The sequence below is a fragment of the Scyliorhinus torazame genome, chromosome 12 (genome assembly GCF_047496885.1).
Source record: "Scyliorhinus torazame isolate Kashiwa2021f chromosome 12, sScyTor2.1, whole genome shotgun sequence".
Taxonomy (NCBI): domain Eukaryota; kingdom Metazoa; phylum Chordata; class Chondrichthyes; order Carcharhiniformes; family Scyliorhinidae; genus Scyliorhinus; species Scyliorhinus torazame.
The window spans coordinates 175196439-175216263 of NC_092718.1; the positions used below are offsets into that span (position 1 = coordinate 175196439).

A 19825-nucleotide genomic window follows, 5' to 3' on the forward strand; every position below is an offset into this window, starting at 1 on the left:
GGACGCGAAAAATAGAGGGGTGGCAATTCTGGTGGGAAAACATGTGTCATTTGAGGCCAAGACTATCGTAGCGGACAATGGAGGGAGGTACGTGATGGTGAGTGGTAGGTTGCAAGGGACGTGGGTGGTGTTGGTAAATGTATACGCCCCGAACTGGGATGATGCTGGATTCATGAAGCGCATGTTGGGGCGCATCCCGGACCTGGAGGTAGTAGGACTGATAATGGGAGGGGACTTTAATACAGTGCTGGATCCAGCACTAGACCGCTCCAGATCAAGGACGGGAAAGAGGCCGGCGGCGGCCAGGGTGCTCAGGGGGTTTATGAACCAGATGGGGGGAGTGGACCCATGGAGGTTTGCAAGACCACAGGCCAGGGAATTTTCTTTCTTCTCCCACGTGCACAAGGCATACTCCCGGATAGACTTCTTTGTGCTGGGCAGGGCGCTCATCCCAAGGGTGGAGGGGACGGAGTATTCGGCCATAGCCGTTTCGGACCATGCCCCGCACTGGGTGGAAGTGGGGCTGGGAGAGGAGAGGGACCAACGCCCGCTGTGGCGGTTGGATGTGGGACTGCTGGCAGATGAGGTGGTGTGTGGGAAGGTAAGGGGGTGTATTGAAAGGTACCTGGAGGCCAACGACAACGGGGAGGTGCGAGTGGGGGTAGTATGGGAAGCGTTGAAGGCGGTGATCAGGGGAGAGCTAATCTCCATCAGGGCTCATAGGGAGAAGACAGAGGGCAGGGAAAGGGAGAGGTTAGTGGGGGAGATTTTGCGAGTGGACAGGAGATACGCAGAGGCCCCGGAGGAAAGATTACTTGGGGAAAGGCGACGGCTCCAGACGGAGTTTGACCTGTTGACCATGGGGAAGGCGGAGGCACAGTGGAGGAAGGCGCAGGGGGCGACCTACGAGTACGGGGAAAAGGCCAGTCGGATGCTGGCACACCAGCTCCGTAAGAGGGCGGCAGCGAGGGAAATAGGGGGAGTCAAAGATGGTGCGGGAGCCATGGCCCAGAGTGCAACAGAAATAAACAAGGTATTCAAGGCCTTCTATGAAGAGCTGTACAGATCCCAGCCCCCAGGGGAGGAAGAGGGGATGAGAAGATTCCTGGACCAACTGCGGTTCCTGAGGGTGGAGGAGCAAGAGGTGGCTGGTTTGGGGGCACCAATCGGGTTGGAGGAGCTGAGTAAGGGTTTGGGGAGCATGCAGGCGGGGAAGGCCCCGGGGCCGGACGGGTTCCCGGTGGAGTGCTATAGAAAGTATGCGGACCTGTTGGCCCCGCTACTAGTGAGGACCTTTAATGAGGCAAGAGTGGAGGGGACCCTGCCCCAGACAATGTCGGAGGCGACAATTTCCTTGATTCTGAAGCGAGACAAGGATCCACTGCAATGTGGATCGTACAGGCCAATTTCGCTCCTTAATGTGGACGCTAAGCTATTGGCAAAAGTGCTGGCCATGAGGATTGAGGACTGTGTCCCGGGGGTGATACATGAGGACCAGACGGGATTTGCAAAGGGCAGGCAATTAAATACGAATGTGCGGCGGCTCTTAAACGTGATAATGATGCCATCGGAGGAGGGAGAGGCGGAGATAGCGGCAGCCACGGACGCGGAAAAGGCCTTTGACTGAGTAGAGTGGGAGTACCTCTGGGAGGTATTGCGTAGGTTTGGGTTCGGGGGAGGGTTTATTAGCTGGGTTAAGCTCCTTTACAGCGCCCTGGTGGCAAGTGTGGTGACGAACCGGCGGAGGTCGGAGTACTTTAGGCTGTACCGAGGAACGAGGCAGAGGTGCCCTCTGTCCCCCCTGTTGTTTGCATTGGCGATCAAACCCTTGGCCATATCACTGAGGGAGTCTAATAAATGGAGGGGGGTGGTCCGCAGGGGAGAAGAGCATCGGGTGTCACTATACGCGGACGACCTGCTGCTGTACGTGGCGGACCCAATGGAGGGGATGGTGGAGGTCATGCAGACTTTGAGGGAGTTTGGAGAGTTCTCGGGCTATAAGCTCAATGTAGGGAAGAGCGAGCTTTTTGTACTACAGGCAGGGGACCAAGAAAGAGGGATAGGGGACCTACCGCTGAGGAGGGCGGAGGGGAGTTTTCGGTATCTAGGGATCCAGATATTCAGGAGCTGGGGGGCCCTACACAAATTGAATCTGACGAGGTTGGTGGACCAAATGGAGGTGGACTTCAAAAGATGGGACATGTTGCCGCTCTCGTTGGCGGGTAGAGTGCAGTCGGTCAAAATGGTGGTCCTTCCGAGGTTTTTGTTTGTGTTCCAGTGCCTCCCCATCGTGATTACCAAGGGCTTTTTCAAGAGAGTAGGTAGGAGTATTATGGTGTTTGTGTGGGCGAACAAGACCCCGAGGGTAAGGAGAGGGTTCCTGGACCGCAGTAGGGACTGAGGAGGGCTGGCGCTGCCAAACCTAGGGAGCTACTACTGGGCAGCAAACGTGGCGATGATCCGTAAGTGGGTTATAGAGGGAGAGGGGGCGGCATGGAAGAGGTTGGAGATGGCGTCCTGCAAAGGAACGAGCTTGGGGGCGCTGGTGATGGCACCGCTGCCGCTCTCGCCATCAAAGTACACCACGAGCCCGGTGGTGGCGGCAACGTTAAGGATCTGGGGCCAGTGGAGACGGCACAGGGGTGCAGTGGGAGCCTCGGTGTGGTCCCCGATCAGGGGTAACCACCGGTTTGTCCTGGGGAAGATGGACGGGGGGTTCCAGGGCTGGCATCGGGCGGGGATTAGAAGAATGGGGGACCTGTTCATCGACGGGACATTTGCAGGCCTAGGGGCACTGGAGGAGAAGTTTGAGCTACCCCCGGGAAATGCATTCAGATATATGCAGGTGAGGGCTCTTGTGCAGAGGCAGGTCAGGAAATTCCCGCTGCTCCCGACACAAGAAATTCAAGACAGGGTGATCTCAGGTGTATGGGTCGGGGAGGGGAAGGTTTCGGCAATACACCAAGAGATGAAAGAAGAGGCGGAAGCGCGAGCAGAAGAGCTGAAGGGTAACATAGAACGTAGAAAAATACAGCACAGAACAGGCCCTTCGGCCCACGATGTTGTGCCGAACCTTTGTCCTAGATTAATCATAGATTATCATTAAATTTACAGTGCAGAAGGAGGCCATTCGGCCCCTCGAGTCTGCACCGGCTCTTGGAAAGAGCACCCTCCACAAACTCAACACCTCCACCCAACACCAAGGGCAATTTTGACATTAAGGGCAATTTATCATTGGCCAATTCACCTAACCCGCACATCTTTGGACTGTGGGAGGAAACTGGAGCACCCGGAGGAAACCCACGCAGACACGGGGAGGACGTGCAGACTCCGCACAGACAGTGACCCAAGCCGGAATCGAACCTGGGACCCTTGAGATGTGTAGCAATTGTGCTATCCACAATGCTATCGTGCTGCCCTTGAGAACAAATAAATCTACACTATATCATTTTACTGTAATCCATGTACCTATCCAATAGCTGCTTGAAAGTCCCTAATGTTTCCAACTCAACTACTTCCACAGGCAGTGCATTCCATGCCCCCACTACTCTCTGGGTAAAGAACCTACCTCTGATATCCCTCCTATATCTTCCACCTTTCACCTTAAATTTATGTCCCCTTGTAATGGTTTGTTCCACCCGGGGAAAAAGTCTCTGACTGTCTACTCTATCTATTCCCCTGATCATCTTATAAACCTCTATCAAGTCGCCCCTCATCCTTCTCCGCTCTAATGAGAAAAGGCCTAGCACCCTCAACCTTTCCTCGTAAGACCTACTCTCCATTCCAGGCAACATCCTGGTAAATCTTCTTTGCACCTTTTCCAGAGCTTCCACATCCTTCCTAAAATGAGGCGACCAGAACTGTACACAGTACTCCAAATGTGGCCTTACCAAAGTTTTGTACAGCTGCATCATCACCTCACGGCTCTTAAATTCAATCCCTCTGTTAATGAACGCGAGCACACCATAGGCCTTCTTCACAGCTCTATCCACTTGAATGGCAACTTTCAAAGATGTATGAACATAGACCCCAAGATATCTCTGCTCCTCCACATTGCCAAGAACTCTACCGTTAACCCTGTATTCCGCATTCATATTGTCCTTCCAAAATTGACAACCTCACACTTTTCAGGGTTAAACTCCATCTGCCACTTCTCAGCCCAGCTCTGCATCCTATCTATGTCTCTTTGCAGCCGACAACAGCCCTCCTTACTATCCACAACTCCACCAGTCTTCGTATCGTCTGCAAATTTACTGACCCACCCTTCAACTCCCTCATCCAAGTCATTAATGAAAATCACAAACAGCAGAGGACCCAGAACTGATCCCTGCGGTACGCCACTGGTAACTGGGATCCAGGCTGAATATTTGCCATCCACCACCACTCTCTGACTTCTATCGGTTAGCCAGTTCGTTATCCAACTGGCCAAATTTCCCACTATCCCATGCCTCCTTACTTTCTGCATAAGCCTACCATGGGGAACTTTATCAAATGCCTTACTAAAATCCATGTACACTACATCCACTGCTTTACCTTCATCCACATGCTTGGTCACCTCCTCAAAGAATTCAATAAGATTTGTAAGGCAAGACCTACCCCTCACAAATCCGTGCTGACTATCCCTAATCAAGCAGTGTCTTTCCAGATGCTCAGAAATCCTATCCTTCAGTACCCTTTCCATTACTTTGCCTACCACCGAAGTAAGACTAACTGGCCTGTAATTCCCAGGGTTATCCCTAGTCCCTTTTTTGAACAGAGGCACGACATTCGCCACTCTCCAATCCCCTGGTACCACCCCTGTTGATAGTGAGGACGAAAAGATCATCGCCAACGGCTCTGCAATTTCATCTCTTGCTTCCCATAGAATCCTTGGATATATCCCGTCAGGCCTGGGGGACTTGTCTATCCTCAAGTTTTTCAAAATGCCCAACACATCTTCCTTCCTAACAAGTATTTCCTCGAGCTTACCAATCTGTTTCACACTGTCCTCTCCAACAATATCGCCCCTCTCATTTGTAAATACAGAAGAAAAGTACTCGTTCAAGACCTCTCCTATCTCTTCAGACTCAATACACAATCTCCCGCTACTGTCCTTGATCGGACCTACCCTCGCTCTAGTCATTCTCATATTTCTCACATATGTGTAAAAGGCCTTGGGGTTTTCCTTGATCCTACCCGCCAAAGATTGTTCATGCCCTCTCTTAGCTCTCCTAATCCCTTTCTTCAATTCCCTCCTGGCTATCTTGTATCCCTCCAATGCCCTGTCTGAACCTTGTTTCCTCAGCCTTACATAAGTCACCTTTTCCTCTTAACAACATTCAACCTCTCTTGTCAACCATGGTTCCCTCACTCGACCATCTCTTCCCTGCCTGACAGGGACATACATATCAAGGACACGTAGCACCTGTTCCTTGAACAAGTTCCACATTTCACTTGTGTCCTTCCCTGCCAGCCTATGTTCCCAACTTATGCACTTCAATTCTTGTCTGACAACATCGTATTTACCCTTCCCCCAATTGTAAACCTTGCCCTGTTGCACGTACCTATCCCTCTCCATTACTAAAGTGAAAGTCACAGAATTGTGGTCACTATCTCCAAAATGCTCCCCCACTAACAAATCTATCACTTGCCCTGGCTCATTACCCAGTACTAAATCCAATATTGTCCCTCCTCTGGTCGGACAATCTACATACTGTGTTAGAAAAGCTTCCTGGACACACTGCACAAACACCACCCCATCCAAACTATTTGATCTAAAGAGTTTCCACTCAATATTTGGGAAGTTAAAGTCGCCCATGACTACTACCCTATGACTTCTGCACCTTTCCAAAATCTGTTTCCCAATCTGTTCCTCCACATCTCTGCTACTATTGGGGGGCCTATAGAAAACTCCTAACAAGGTGACTGCTCCTTTCCTATTTCTGACTTCAACCCATACTACCTCAGTAGGCAGATACTCCTCGAACTGCCTTTCTGCAGCTGTTATACTATCTCTAATTAATAATGCCACCCTCCCACCTCTTTTACCACCCTCCCTAATCTTATTGAAACATCTATAACCAGGGACCTCCAACAACCATTTCTGCCCCTCTTCTATCCAAATTTCCGTGATGGCCACCACATCGTAGTCCCAAGTACCGATCCATGCCTTAAGTTCACCCACCTTATTCCTGTTGCTTCTTGCGTTGAAGTATACACACTTCAACCCATCTCCGTGCCTGCAAGTACTCTCCTTTGTCAGTGTTCCCTTCCCCACTGCCTCGTTACACGCTTTGGCGTCCTGAATATCGGCTACCTTAGTTGCTGGACTACAAATCCGGTTCCCATTCCCCTGCCAAATTAGTTTAAACCCTCCCGAAGAGTACTAGAAAACCTCCCTCCCAGGATATTGGTGCCCCTCTGGTTCAGATGCAACCCGTCCTGCTTGTACAGGTCCCACCTTCCCCAGAATGCGCTCCAATTATCCAAATACCTGAAGCCCTCCCTCCTACACCATTCCTGCAGCCACGTGTTCAACTGCACTCTTTCCCTATTCCTAGCCTCGCTATCACGTGGCACCGGCAACAAACCAGAGATGACAACTCTGTCTGTCCTGGCTTTTAACTTCCAGCCTAACTCCCTAAACTTGTTTATTACCTCCACACCCCTTTTCCTACCTATGTCGTTGGTACCAATGTGCACCACGACTTCTGGCTGCTCCCCCTCCCCCTTAAGGATCCTGAAGACACGATCCGAGACATCCCTGGCCCTGGCACCCGGGAGGCAACATACCTTCCGGGAGTCTCGCTCGCGACCACAGAATCTCCTATCTAATCCCCTAACCATTGAATCTCCTACAACTATTGCTTTTCTATTCTCCCCCCTTCCCTTCTGAGCCCCAGAGCCAGACTCAGTGCCAGAGACCTGGCCGCTAGGGCCTTCCCCCGGTAGGTCATCCCCCAGCATCCAAAACGGTATACTTGTTTTGAAGGGGAACGGCCACGAGGGATCCCTGCACTTTCTGCCTGTTTGTTTTTTTCCCCCTGACTGTAACCCAGCTATTCTTGTCCTGTACCTTGGGTGTGGTTACCTCCTTGTAACTCTTCTCAATCACCCCCTCTGCCTCCCGGATGATCCGAAGTTCATCCAGCTTCAGCTCCAGTTCCCTAACACGGTCTTGAGGAGCCGAAGTTGGGTGCACTTCCCGCAGGTATAGTCAGCGGGGACACCGGTGGTATCCCTCACCACCCACATCCAACAGGAGGAGCATGTAACTGGCCTAGCCTCCATCCCCTCTTACCTGACAGAATATAGCTTCCCTGTGGACTAACTAGATCTCCGCCCTCCGACCCTGCTCCCAGTCAGCTACACTTTCTGTAAACTCCTGGCTCTCTTCGCACTCTTTGCGGAAATGTCGGAAACAAAATGAAAGGAGCACCTTACTCCCTCCTCACCTAACTCCCTCGGTCACCAAACTCTCACTATCGCACTCAAATGCACCAAATTCAGCACTCCCTCGGTCACCAAACTCTCACTATCGCACTCAAATGCACCAAATTCAGCACTCCCTCAGTCACCAAACTCTCAATATCGCACTCAAATGCACCAAATTCAGCACTCAGTGCAAACAAAGTCTGCACTGTAGGGGATCACTTTTATACTGTGAATCTAGCCTCTGAAAACTGGCCTAATCCAATTAACTAATTAACAAGCTCCAGCTGCAAGTGCCTACAAGTAGAAGCCTGTTTAAAGCTTATTGAAAATTCACCTTCTTCTAAACCAAACAGCAACTTTTAAGTTAATTAACTAAATAAAAGAAAGCCTAAACTTTAGATAAAAATGAACCCTTATACTCCCTCGGTCACCAAACTCTCACTATCGCACTCAAATTCAGCACTCAGTGCAAACAATGGGAGGAGGAGCTGGGGGAGGAGATCGATGAAGGTTTGTGGGCTGACGCCCTGGGTAGGATTAATTCCTCCTCCTCATGTGCCAGGCTCAGCCTGATACAATTTAAGGTGGTTCACAGAGCGCACCTGACGGGGCGAGGTTGAGTAGGTTCTTTGGGGTAGAGGACAGATGTGGCAGATGTTCAGGGAGCCCGGCGAACCATGTCCACATGTTCTGGACATGTCCGGCACTGGAGGGGTTCTGGAGAGGCGTGGCGGGAGCAATATCTCAGGTGGTGAAAGTCCGGGTCAAGCCAAGCTGGGGGCTAGCAATATTTGGAGTAGTGGATGAGCCGGGAGTGCAGGAGGCGAAAGAGGCCGGCATTCTGGCCTTTGCGTCCCTGGTAGCCCGGCGAAGGATCTTGCTAATGTGGAAGGAGGCGAAGCCCCCTAGCGTGGAGGCCTGGACAAACGACATGGCTGGGTTCATAAAGTTGGAGAGGATTAAGTTTGCCTTAAGGGGGTCTGCGCAGGGGTTCTACAGGCGGTGGCAACTGTTCCTAGACTACCTCGCGGAGCGTTAGAGGAAGGTCGGTCAGCAGCAGCAGCAACCCTGGGGGAGGGGGGGGGGGGAGAACAAGGGATTGTTTGAGGGGACGGATGAGCGGGGGATATGGAGGGTGGGGGAAACTAGCACGAATGGGCGAGAGCCAGTGTATAAAGCTATGTAAATATATCATCTTACCATGTATATATCTTGCTCAGGGCGAATTTGTGTTATTTTGTTACGGGGGGGGGGGGGGGGTTTATTGTTTGTAAGGGGAAAAAATTGTTTTGTTAAAAACTTTAATAAATATATTGAAAAAAAAAGAAAAGGGCAACACAGGTGGAGAAGGTAGTCAAGAAGGCATACGGCATGCTTGCCTTCATTGGCCGGGGCATTGAGTATAAAAATTGGCAAGTCATGTTGCAGCTGTATAGAACCTTAGTTAGGTCACACTTGGAGTATAGTGTTCAATTCTGGTTGCCACTCTACCAGAAGGATGTGGAGGTTTTAGAGAGGGTGCAGAAGAGATTTACCAGGATGTTGCCTGGTATGGAGGATATTAGCAATGAGGAGAGGTTGAATAAACTCGGTTTGTTCTCACTGGAATGACGGAGGTTGAGGGGCGACCTGATAGAGGTCTACAAAATTATGAGAGGCATAGACAGAGTGGATAGTCAGAGGCTTTTTCCCAGGGTAGAGGGGTCAATTACTACGGGGCATAGGTTTAAGGTGCGAGGGGCAAGGTTTAGAGGAGATGTACGAGGCAAGTTTTTTACTCAGAGAGTAGTGGGTGCCTGGAACTCGCTGCTGGAGGAGGTGATGGAAGCAGTGGCAATAGTGACGTTTAAGGGACATCTTGACAAATACATGAATAGGCTGGGAATAGAGGAATACGGACCCCGGAAGTGCAGAAGATTTTTGTTCAGACGGGCAGCATGGTCGGCACAGGCTTGGAGAGCCGAAGGGCCTGTTCCTGTGCTGTACTTTTCTTTGTTCTTTGTCCTAGTACCTCCATCAACCCCCCAGAACCTGTTTGGAGGATGTGCTGCCACTGCAGCCGCAAATGGTGCAACCAGTCCCGACCCAACAGGCTGAGCCTGTGGCAGCGCACCACGATAAGTGGGAAACGCCCCTCCTGGTGTCCATACACAGGGGTCATCGTAGTTCCTGCAATGTCCAATGGTTCTGGACATCTGCAGTGCTATCTTGTGTAGGTGGTCAACCTGGCATGTGTATCGGTTAATGTAAGGGTCTGTATGTATACCCTGCTTGCTGTGGTTGAATATCCTCTGGGCGATCACGGAGACCGCTGCGCCAGTGTCCAACTCCATCTCAAGTGGGTGACCATTGACCGTACTGTCACCTTAATGGGGGCCACACGGGGACCTGCCACGCAATGCAGCTGCAGGCAGTCGTCGTCCATCTCCACGCCCTCTGGAGTAGTTGCCGCAGCTTCATCCAAATGGAAGGTACGGCCCCTGGGCTGGCCCCAGTTTCTGTCGGAACGACGGCGCCTCTGGCACCCCAGGACCGGCATCCGCGACGGGGTCGGTGCCCACAAGGCCGACACTGACATGGCTCCTCATCCATCGGTTCTGGAGAAGGTTCCCTTCGGGGAGGAACGTCCAGCGGCCACTGGCGTCGATCCAGACGTCGCCTCGCCCAAGGTACCGCAGGGGTGCGGGGAGACGCTTTTGGATGGAAGGGGTTGCGCCCCAAGGCATGCACCTCCATTCCCTGTAGCTCCTGCACTCCCCGTTCTGCACTCTCTCGGGACAATACTATTTGAATGGCCTGTTGAAAATTCAATGTTGGCTCGGCTAACAACTTTCTCTGGGTGGCCGTGTTGTTAATACTGCAAACCAAACGGTCGCGTAACATTTCTGACAAAGTCTCACCAGTCACAGTAGCCTGTATCCTGCGTAGCCTTTATAGAAACTCTGCAAGGGATTCTCCTGGGGCCCTCTCAGTGGTACTAAACCGGTAACGCTGGACTATCGTGGACGGGGTTGCGTTAAAATGGTGCCCCACTAAGGTCACAAGTTCATCAATTATCTTGGTGTCCAGCGCAGCTGGGTACGTAAGGCTCCTAATCACCCCAAACGTAAACGGGCTGCAGGCGGTGAGCAAAATGACCACCTGGTGCTCGTTTTCAGTGATGTTGTTTGCCCAGAAATAGTAACGCATCCGTTGTGTGCACTGGTTCCAACTTTCCAGCGCAGCATCAAAGACATCCAAACGTCCATACAAAGGCATGGTGTAACAGAAAAAAAACTTCCAACCTGTATCCAAGAAAAATCCAGGGAGGTGGCTTCAGCAGCGTAGACAGCTATTCACCTTAACCCTCATTGCCAGTTTTGTGAGGGCCAAAAGAATCCAGCACGAGTTGTAGAATAGAAAGAAATAACATTTATTGACACATATATATACAACAGTAGCAGCAGTACTCTCTTGCTGCTCACTCCTCTCTAGCTGGTTCCATACTGGCCAGCTTTGTTTATGCAGGGGCTCTGCTAATGATTTCTCCATCCCCCCTCATTGGGGAAGCTCATACTCACTAACGATTGTGGGATTGCCATTAGTCCCCAGCCAGTGGTAAGCAGGCAGGTTATAACACTCACCCTCCACAGATTCACACAACTCAGTAGGGTCCCTGAGACAGTTAGGTTGTCACATGATGAGGCACACATCCCAAATGTTGGAGAAAGGGACAGCAAAGTACCTGTCAGGTAGCACAGGGCACTCCAAGCTCTGCTCAGCTGAATTGATGGGGATGGTGCACTTTTGGGGGAGTGGGTCATCCAAGGTGATGACTGTTCTGGAGCAACAACAGAAAAAAAAAAGTAATATTCTGCCAGTATTTCCAGAGGCAGTGTGAGGGAAGATGGCGAAAGAAGTGGGAACTCTGCTCAAGGCATCCCACTTTTAACCCCTTGCCTCACATTCTCTGTCAGAACCTCACAAGCTGCCTCCAGCCCCAGTGATTGAGACCACCCTTGTGCCGTTGCGAATGGGGCAATATTTGGTGCGGCCCCTCACAGTCCTCAAAACCCAGAGGACATCCACGAAAGGCATCTCAGCAGTCAGATAAGGGGAACATGCATCAAGTTCTGCTGAAGCCACATAGATAGCACCATATGGAAGTAATAGGAAAAGAAAGATTTTTTTCAGTACCACAAGAGGAAGCACTTGGGTGTTGATAACAAGGTCATGGCATGAATGTTTTTGAAAATGTGAATGGAACATGAACTTCAGTTCCAATTGTCGCCTGCCAAATGCCATCAGCATTGAGGAGACCGATATGACCAGAGAGGAGGGTTGAGGTCCAGTGGGTTCCGCATTTGTGCGCCTTGCAATTTCACATTTTCAGGCTATCTGAACTGTGCGTCCATTGCAGGCTTCCCAGGCTTCAGGGACCCTGGCAACTTCAGGCTCCTCCTCATTCTGCTTCCCTGCCTTCTCTGAGGATTTATCACCTTCCCTACCCTTTTTGCAGCTCCAATCCTCTCAGCAGTGCTATCTTGTGCAAGGCATAATAGGCCACTATCATTCGAGGCATACTTGCTGGTGCATTAAAGGAAGCACACCTGGACCAGTCCAGGCACCTAAATCACATCTTCAACAACCCAATGGTTTGCTTGATTGCTGTTCAGTGCTCATGTCGCTTTGGTTGTGCCTTTCCTGTGCAACAGTGGTAGAACCCCTGACAGATGTCATCAATCACATCCTTGGAGCGTAACCCTAGTCTCCAAGGGGCCATTGTCTGGTTCTTTTGGGAGTTGTGACTGGCAGAGTATGGCAGCTTCCAGCATATTTGGCACAGATATGAATGAAGAATTTCCAGTCGTCAAATACCAATGAAACACTGATGGAGTAGAATCCATTTTGATTAATTCACCTGAGGGTGCCTTAATTTTCCACACATGTATAGTTTACGACTGCCTGGGTCTGTGGGAATCCAGTCGCTGCAGTAAATCTGAGAGCGGCACGGTAGCACAGTGGTTAGAACTGTTGCCTCACAGGGCCAGTCACCCTGGTTCGATTCCGACCTTGGGCGACTGTTGGTGTAGAGGTTTCCCATTCTCCCAGTGTCTGCGTGGGTTTCCTTCGGGTGCTCCGGTTTCAACCCACAGCCCAAAGATGTTACAGATTAGGTGGAATGGCCACGATCAATGCATGGGGTTGCAGGGAAACGGCAGGGGCGTGGACCTAGTTGGGGTGCTCTTTCGGAGGGTCGGCATAGACTCGATGGGTCAAATGGCCTCCTTCTGCATGGTAGTGATTCTCTGAAGTCTCTATTCTATGAAGCCTCTATTTCTGACTGGCCTCATCAGTCGCACAGTGGATGTAACTGGCAACCCTGGCAAACATGGCATTGGTTACCAAAGAGGTAGAGTTGTGTGCAGCAGATTGTGAAATCCTGAAGATGACAGCAGTAGACTCCTGGAAGGGGCCAGCAGCAAAGAGATTCAGGACTGTGATGATCTTGGTGACCACTGGAAATTAGTGCCCACCAGGTCCACTTGGAAGAAGGTTTGTTGCAGGAGGCTGCTGATGTCAGCAACAATCTGCTGTGAAAGTCTGAACCTCCTGAGCCACTTTTGCTCAGTCTCGTCAAGAAAGCTGATCCTGATAATATCGCCTCTCCTGGGGTATCGCATCCTTCAAGCTGGAGTCCTGCGCTCATTCTCTCTGTCCTGTTGAATGGCAGGTAGCTGAGGAGAAAGCACCTGCTGCTCCAGCTAGTGGCGCTGCTGCTCTTGCACCTCCTCAATGGTCAAAGCAGAGCAACATTAGCTGCTCCTGTGCAACAGTGAAAGCTGACAGAAAGGAGGTGCAGATCAAGTGAGTGAAAACCAAGATGGCAGAAGTCACCTCCAAAACTTTGGAAATCACCTTGAAAGCAGTGAAAATGCACTCTCAGAACAAGTCCTAGGAGCAAACAACTTCCATTTTGGCAAAGAAGAGGCGGTCATATTTCAGTATTCAAAGGGTTTCCAGCTTAACAATTTCACAGCCCGAGCAACGCCTGCTGTGCTCTCACCTTGTTGACCCTGGAAAGATTCAGGCAGCTAGGCAAACCCATGTGCTGGCAGTTGAAGCTAGAGTGCGGGGTTAAGTGTGTTTCCTCTTGTCTTGTTACATATTTAAACATCAGACCTGCTTTCACCATGAAGGTTTTTGTACGCCTTCAAACACACACTGGTTAAATGTCAAAGTGGGAGAATCATATCATGCACCTTCGGTACCCGTCCGGACCTTTGCAGGTTAAAATTCTGCCCTCAGTGTTTAATATGTCGGAGATATACGGAGATGTTTTTAAATTGCAAAAGCAGATGAACCCTGCAAACCCCACCGCCTGTATTTACAAAGCATCTTTAGTGTACAGGCCAAGGAACTTCGCAGATAATTAAATGGAAAACAGACGCTGAGCCAAGAAAGGAAAAAGAAAAAGATTAGTCAAAGAGGTGAGCTATAAGAATGAGAGAAGACAAGGTGAAGAGATTTAGGGAGAGAGCTGCTGGTTTCGCCCAGTTTGGTTTATCAGCACTTGATAAATCATAGCAATAATCTCTTCAGTTATAAGCATGTCACCATAACCACCCATGTGTGGCGCAAACATAAACCCTATCAATGCATCCAGCTGTGCCCAACCTATCCTGAGCTCAAATTTATGTTTGTTACCCTATAACCCCTGGCGCAGTGCTCTGAGCCACAATTTCTTTGTCATCACCTGCTGACTAGAAGAAGAATTGATCCAATAGTGTAGTGAGCAGGGCTTGGCACATGTGTTTTTTAAAAAAATATTTTATTGAAAATTTTTGGTTAACCATCACAGTACATTGTGTATCCTTTACACAATAATATAACAGTATAAATAACAATGACCTGTTTTATAAACAAAGAATAAATAATATATAACAAAAACGAAAACTAAAACTAAATGGCAACTGCCTTGTCTCAGATAAACACGCTCCAAAAATATGATTTAACAGTCCAATATACAATTATTTATAGCAACGACCTATACATATTATACATATATATTAACAACCCTGAGAGTCCTTCTGGTTCCTCCCGCCCCCCCCCCCCCCTGCTGCTGCTGCCTTCTTCTTTTCCATTCCCTCTATCTTTCTGTGAGGTATTCGACGAACGGTTGCCACCGCCTGGTGAACCCTTGAGCCGATCCCCTTAGGACGAACTTAATCTGTTCCAGCTTTATAAACCCTGCCATGTCATTTATCCAGGTCTCCACCCCCGGGGGCTTGGCTTCCTTCCACATCAACAGTATCCTGCGCCGGGCTACTAAGGACGCAAAGGCCAAAACATCGGCCTCTCTCGCCTCCTGCACTCCCGGCGCTTGTGCAACCCCAAATATAGCCAACCCCCAGCTTGGTTTGACCTGGACCCCCACTACTTTCGAAAGCACCTTTGTCACCCCCACCCAGAACCCCTGTAGTGCCGGACATGACCAGAACATGTGGGTGTGATTCGCTGGGCTTCTCGAGCATCTCGCACATCTATCCTCTACCCCAAAAAATTTACTGAGCCGTGCTCCAGTCATATGCGCCCTGTGTAACACCTTAAATTGAATCAGGCTTAGCCTGGCACACGAGGACAATGAGTTTACCCTACTTAGGGCATCCGCCCACAGCCCCTCCTCAATCTCCTCCCCCAACTCTTCTTCCCATTTCCCTTTCAGCTCATCTACCATAATCTCCCCCTCGTCCCTCATTTCCCAATATATATCTGACACCTTACCGTCCCCCACCCATGTCTTTGAGATCACTCTGTCCTGCACCTCATGCGTCGGGAGCTGCGGGAATTCCCTCACCTGATGCCTCGCAAAAGCCCTCAGTTGCATATACCGGAATGCATTCCCTTGGGGCAACCCATATTTCTCGGTCAGTGCTCCCAGACTTGCGAACTTCCCATCCACAAACAGATCTTTCAGTTGCGTTACTCCTGCTCTTTGCCATATTCCAAATCCCCCATCCATTCTGCCCGGGGCAAACCTATGGTTATTTCTTATCGGGGACCCCACCAAGGCTCCAGTCTTTCCCCTATGCCGTCTCCACTGTCCCCAAATTTTCAAAGTTGCCACCACCACCGGGCTTGTGGTGTATTTCTTCAGTGAGAACGGCAATGGGGCCGTCACCATAGCTTGTAGGCTAGTCCCCCTACAGGACGCCCTCTCCAATCTCTTCCACGCCGCTCCCTCCTCTTCTCCCATCCACTTACTCACCATTGAGATATTGGCGGCCCAGTAGTACTCACTTGGGCTCGGTAGTGCCAGCCCCCCCCTATCCCTACTACGCTGTAAGAATCCCTTCCTCACTCTCGGGGTCTTCCCGGCCCACACAAAACTCATGATACTCTTTTCGATCCTTTTGAAAAAAGCCTTCGTGATCACCACCGGGAGGCACTGAAACACAAAGAGGAATCTCGGGAGGACTACCATTTTAACCGCCTGCACCCTCCCTGCCAGTGACAGGGATACCATGTCCCATCTCTTGAAGTCCTCCTCCATTTGTTCCACCAATCGCGTTAAATTTAACCTATGCAATGTACCTCAATTCTTGGCTATCTGGATCCCCAAGTAACGAAAGTCCCTTGTTACCTTCCTCAGCGGAAAGTCCTCTATTTCTCTGCTCTTCTCCCCTGGATGTACCACAAACAACTCACTTTTCCCCATGTTCAGTTTATATCCTGAGAATTCTCCAAACTCCCGAAGTGTCCGCGTTATCTCTGGCATCTCCTCCGCCGGGTCCGCTACATATAACAGCAAATCATCCGCATACAGAGATACCCGGTGTTCTTCTCCTCCTCTAAGTACTCCCCTCCACTTCTTGGAACCCCTCAATGCTATTGCCAGGGGCTCAATCGCCAGTGCAAACAATAATGGGGACAGAGGGCATCCCTGCCTTGTCCCTCTATGGAGCCGAAAGTATGCAGATCCCCGTCCATTCGTGACCACACTCGCCACTGGGGCCCTATACAACAGCTGCACCCATCCAACATACTCATCTCCAAAACCAAATCTCCTCAGCACCTCCCACAGATAATCCCACTCCACTCTATCAAATGCTTTCTCGGCATCCATCGCCACCACTATCTCCGCTTCCCCCTCTGGTGGGGGCATCATCATTACCCCTAGCAGCCTCCGTATATTCGTATTCAGCTGTCTCCCCTTCACAAACCCAGTTTGGTCCTCATGGACCACCCTCGGGACACAATCCTCTATCCTCATTGCCATTACCTTGGCCAGAATCTTAGCGTCTACATTTAGGAGGGAAATAGGTCTATAGGACCCGCATTGCAGCGGGTCCTTTTCCTTCTTTAGGAGAAGCGATATCGTTGCCTCAGACATAGTCGGGGGCAACTGTCCCCTTTCCTTTGCCTCATTAAAGGTCCTCATCAGTAGCGGGGCGAGCAAGTCCACATATTTCCTGTAAAATTCAACTGGGAATCCATCCGGTCCCGGAGCCTTCCCCGCCTGCATGCTCCTAATTCCTTTCACTACTTCCTCTATTTCAATCTGTGCTCCCAGTCCCACCCTTTCCTGCTCCTCCACCTTGGGAAATTCCAGCCGGTCCAGAAAGCCCATCATTCTCTCCCTCCCATCCGGGGGTTGAGCTTCGTATAATCTTTTATAAAATGCCTTGAACACTCCATTCACTCTCTCCGCTCCCCGCTCCATCTCTCCTTCCTCATCCCTCACTCCCCCTATTTCCCTCGCTGCTCCCCTTTTCCTCAATTGGTGGGCCAACAACCTGCTCGCCTTCTCCCCATATTCGTACTGTACACCCTGTGCCTTCCTCCACTGTGCCTCTGCAGTACCCGTTGTCAGCAAGTCAAATTCTACGTGTAGCCTTTGCCTTTCCCTGTACAGTCCCTCCTCCGGTGCCTCCGCATATTGCCTGTCCACCCTCAGAAGTTCTTGCAGCAACCGCTCCCGTTCCCTACTCTCCTGCTTTCCTTTATGTGCCCTTATTGATATCAACTCCCCTCTGACCACTGCCTTCAGCGCCTCCCAGACCACTCCCACCTGGACCTCCCCATTATCATTGAGTTCCAAGTACTTTTCAATGCACCCCCTCACCCTTAGACACACCCCCTCATCTGCTATTAGTCCCATGTCCATTCTCCAGGGTGGGCGCCCTTCTGTTTCCTCCCCTATCTCTAAGTCCACCCAATGTGGAGCGTGATCCGAAATGGCTATAGCCGTATACTCCGTTCCCCTCACCTTCGGGATCAACGCCCTTCCCAAAACAAAAAAGTCTATTCGCGAATAGACTTTGTGGACATAGGAGAAAAACGAAAACTCCTTACTCCTAGGTCTGCTAAATCTCCACGGGTCTACTCCTCCCATCTGCTCCATAAAATCTTTAAGCACCTTGGCAGCTGCCGGCCTCCTTCCAGTCCTGGACCTCGACCTGTCCAGCCCTGGTTCCAACACCATATTGAAATCTCCCCCCATTACCAACTTTCCCACCTCTAGGTCCGGGATGCGTCCTAGCATACGCCTCATAAAATTGGCATCATCCCAGTTCGGGGCATATACGTTTACCAAAACCACCGTCTCCCCCTGTAGTTTGCCACTCACCATCACGTATCTGCCCCCGCTATCCGCCACTATAGTCTTTGCCTCAAACATTACCCGCTTCCCCACTAATATAGCCACCCCCCTGTTTTTGGCACATGTGTTTGAATGCCTATGGTGAGGATTGTCTCATCTAATTTCACAGTAATGCAACGAGCAGTGAAACCAGAGCAAAATAAAATTGAAAAAAGGTACATGATTAAAACCCCGATCAAGGGTTACCGACCCAAAATGTCAAAACCTGTCGGTTCTTGAAAAGGGTCTGACTGAGCAGTTGGCAGTTCGAAACTATTCCATTTTTATTGTAGAGAAACAGGGTCCCATTTACAATGATGCAAAACCAAAACCAACTTTATAACCTTTTAATGCAGTGAGAACTGTCATGTGCGAGTAACTTTAAGAAATGGGTGTTTAAGAAATGTACCTTTAAGAAATGGGTGTTTATCAGTGATGTCAGAGTGTGGGTGGAGCTGGGCTGTCGGTCAGCTTGTTAATTTTGTTTTAGGCTGTTTGCTGCAGGTTGTGTTTTAGTTTTGTTTTCAGTGTTGGAGCTGAAGCCAGACAGAGCAGGTGTACTGTTGATCTCTCTGCCATGAAAAGACTATCTCTTGATCATTTGGTGAATTCAAAATTATAAATATTTTCAGTCGTGACTTTAACCTGATGTGCTTCTGTTAAAGGTTTTGTTTTTAAGTCGTATGGATGTTAAAAGGAAAGCTTAAAGGATTACTTAGTGTTGTATTCTTTGGGGGTTGTATTTGGATTGATATTTGCGAAGATGTACACTGTATGTTTTAAAAAGGTTAACTTGAGTTCATAGAATAAACATTGTTTTGCTTTAAAAAATACTTTTCCATTTCTGCTGTACCACACCTGTAGAGTGGGCCGTGTGCTCCCCATACCACAATCTATTAAAAGCTGTGGGTCAGGTGAACTCCATGATACACTTCGGGGTTCTCTAAACCCTGGCCCATAACAGAACAATAATAATGAGTTACTAAAATAAATTCTATTCTTCAGTTGCAGCTATTCCCTCTATCCCTTCTCTTTCCCCTCACTTTCTCTTTGCTTCCCTCTGCTCACTTGGCTGTGGGATTTATGATTTTTCCCTGTTTCTTTCACTAAAGAAAAGGGAAAGCAACAGAATAAAATGAAAAGGCAGCATCGATAGAACTAGAGAACAGCCTCCATTAAAGCTGTAAATCTTGTTATTTTAACAGAGGCCTTTCCACAAAATCATAGAATCCCTACAGTGAAGAAGGAAGCCATTTTGCCCATCGACTCTGTACCGACCCTTTGAAACAGAAGAGTACTTCACCCAAGCTTATCCGTGCCGTATCCCATTAACCCCTTAATCTAACCTACACATGTTTTTGGACACTAAGGGGCAATTTATCATGGCCAATCAACCTAACCTGCACATCTTTGGATTGTGGGAGGAAACCGGAGCACCCGGAGGAAACCCACGCAGACACGGGGAGAATGTGCAAACTCCACACAGACAGTCACCCAAGGCCGCATATGAACCCGTGTCCCTGGAGCTGTGAGGCAATAGTACTAAGCACTGTGCCGCCCAATGTTGAGTTAGATCCATATTCATGGGAAACCTAGTGAAAAATAGACAAATGTATGAGATGGAGATTTCACAATCATCAGTGGGCCTACAGGAGTGAGGTTTTATAGTGAGGTTTGTCTTGGATGATGATACATAGTGAGGTTTGTCTTGGATGATGATACATGTTGTGCCGCAAGATTACATGGTTCAAAGATTTGTTCATTGAAAAAAAGAACACAAATAAACCACAG

General features: G+C 49.7%; 1 protein-coding gene across 12 annotated transcripts in view; it reads right to left on the minus strand.

Moving 5' to 3' along the window:
* LOC140386756 (RIMS-binding protein 2-like) overlaps positions 1 to 19825 on the minus strand; it is a 467093-nt gene that overhangs the window by 233578 nt on the left and 213690 nt on the right. The gene's annotated exons all lie outside the window — the stretch shown is intronic.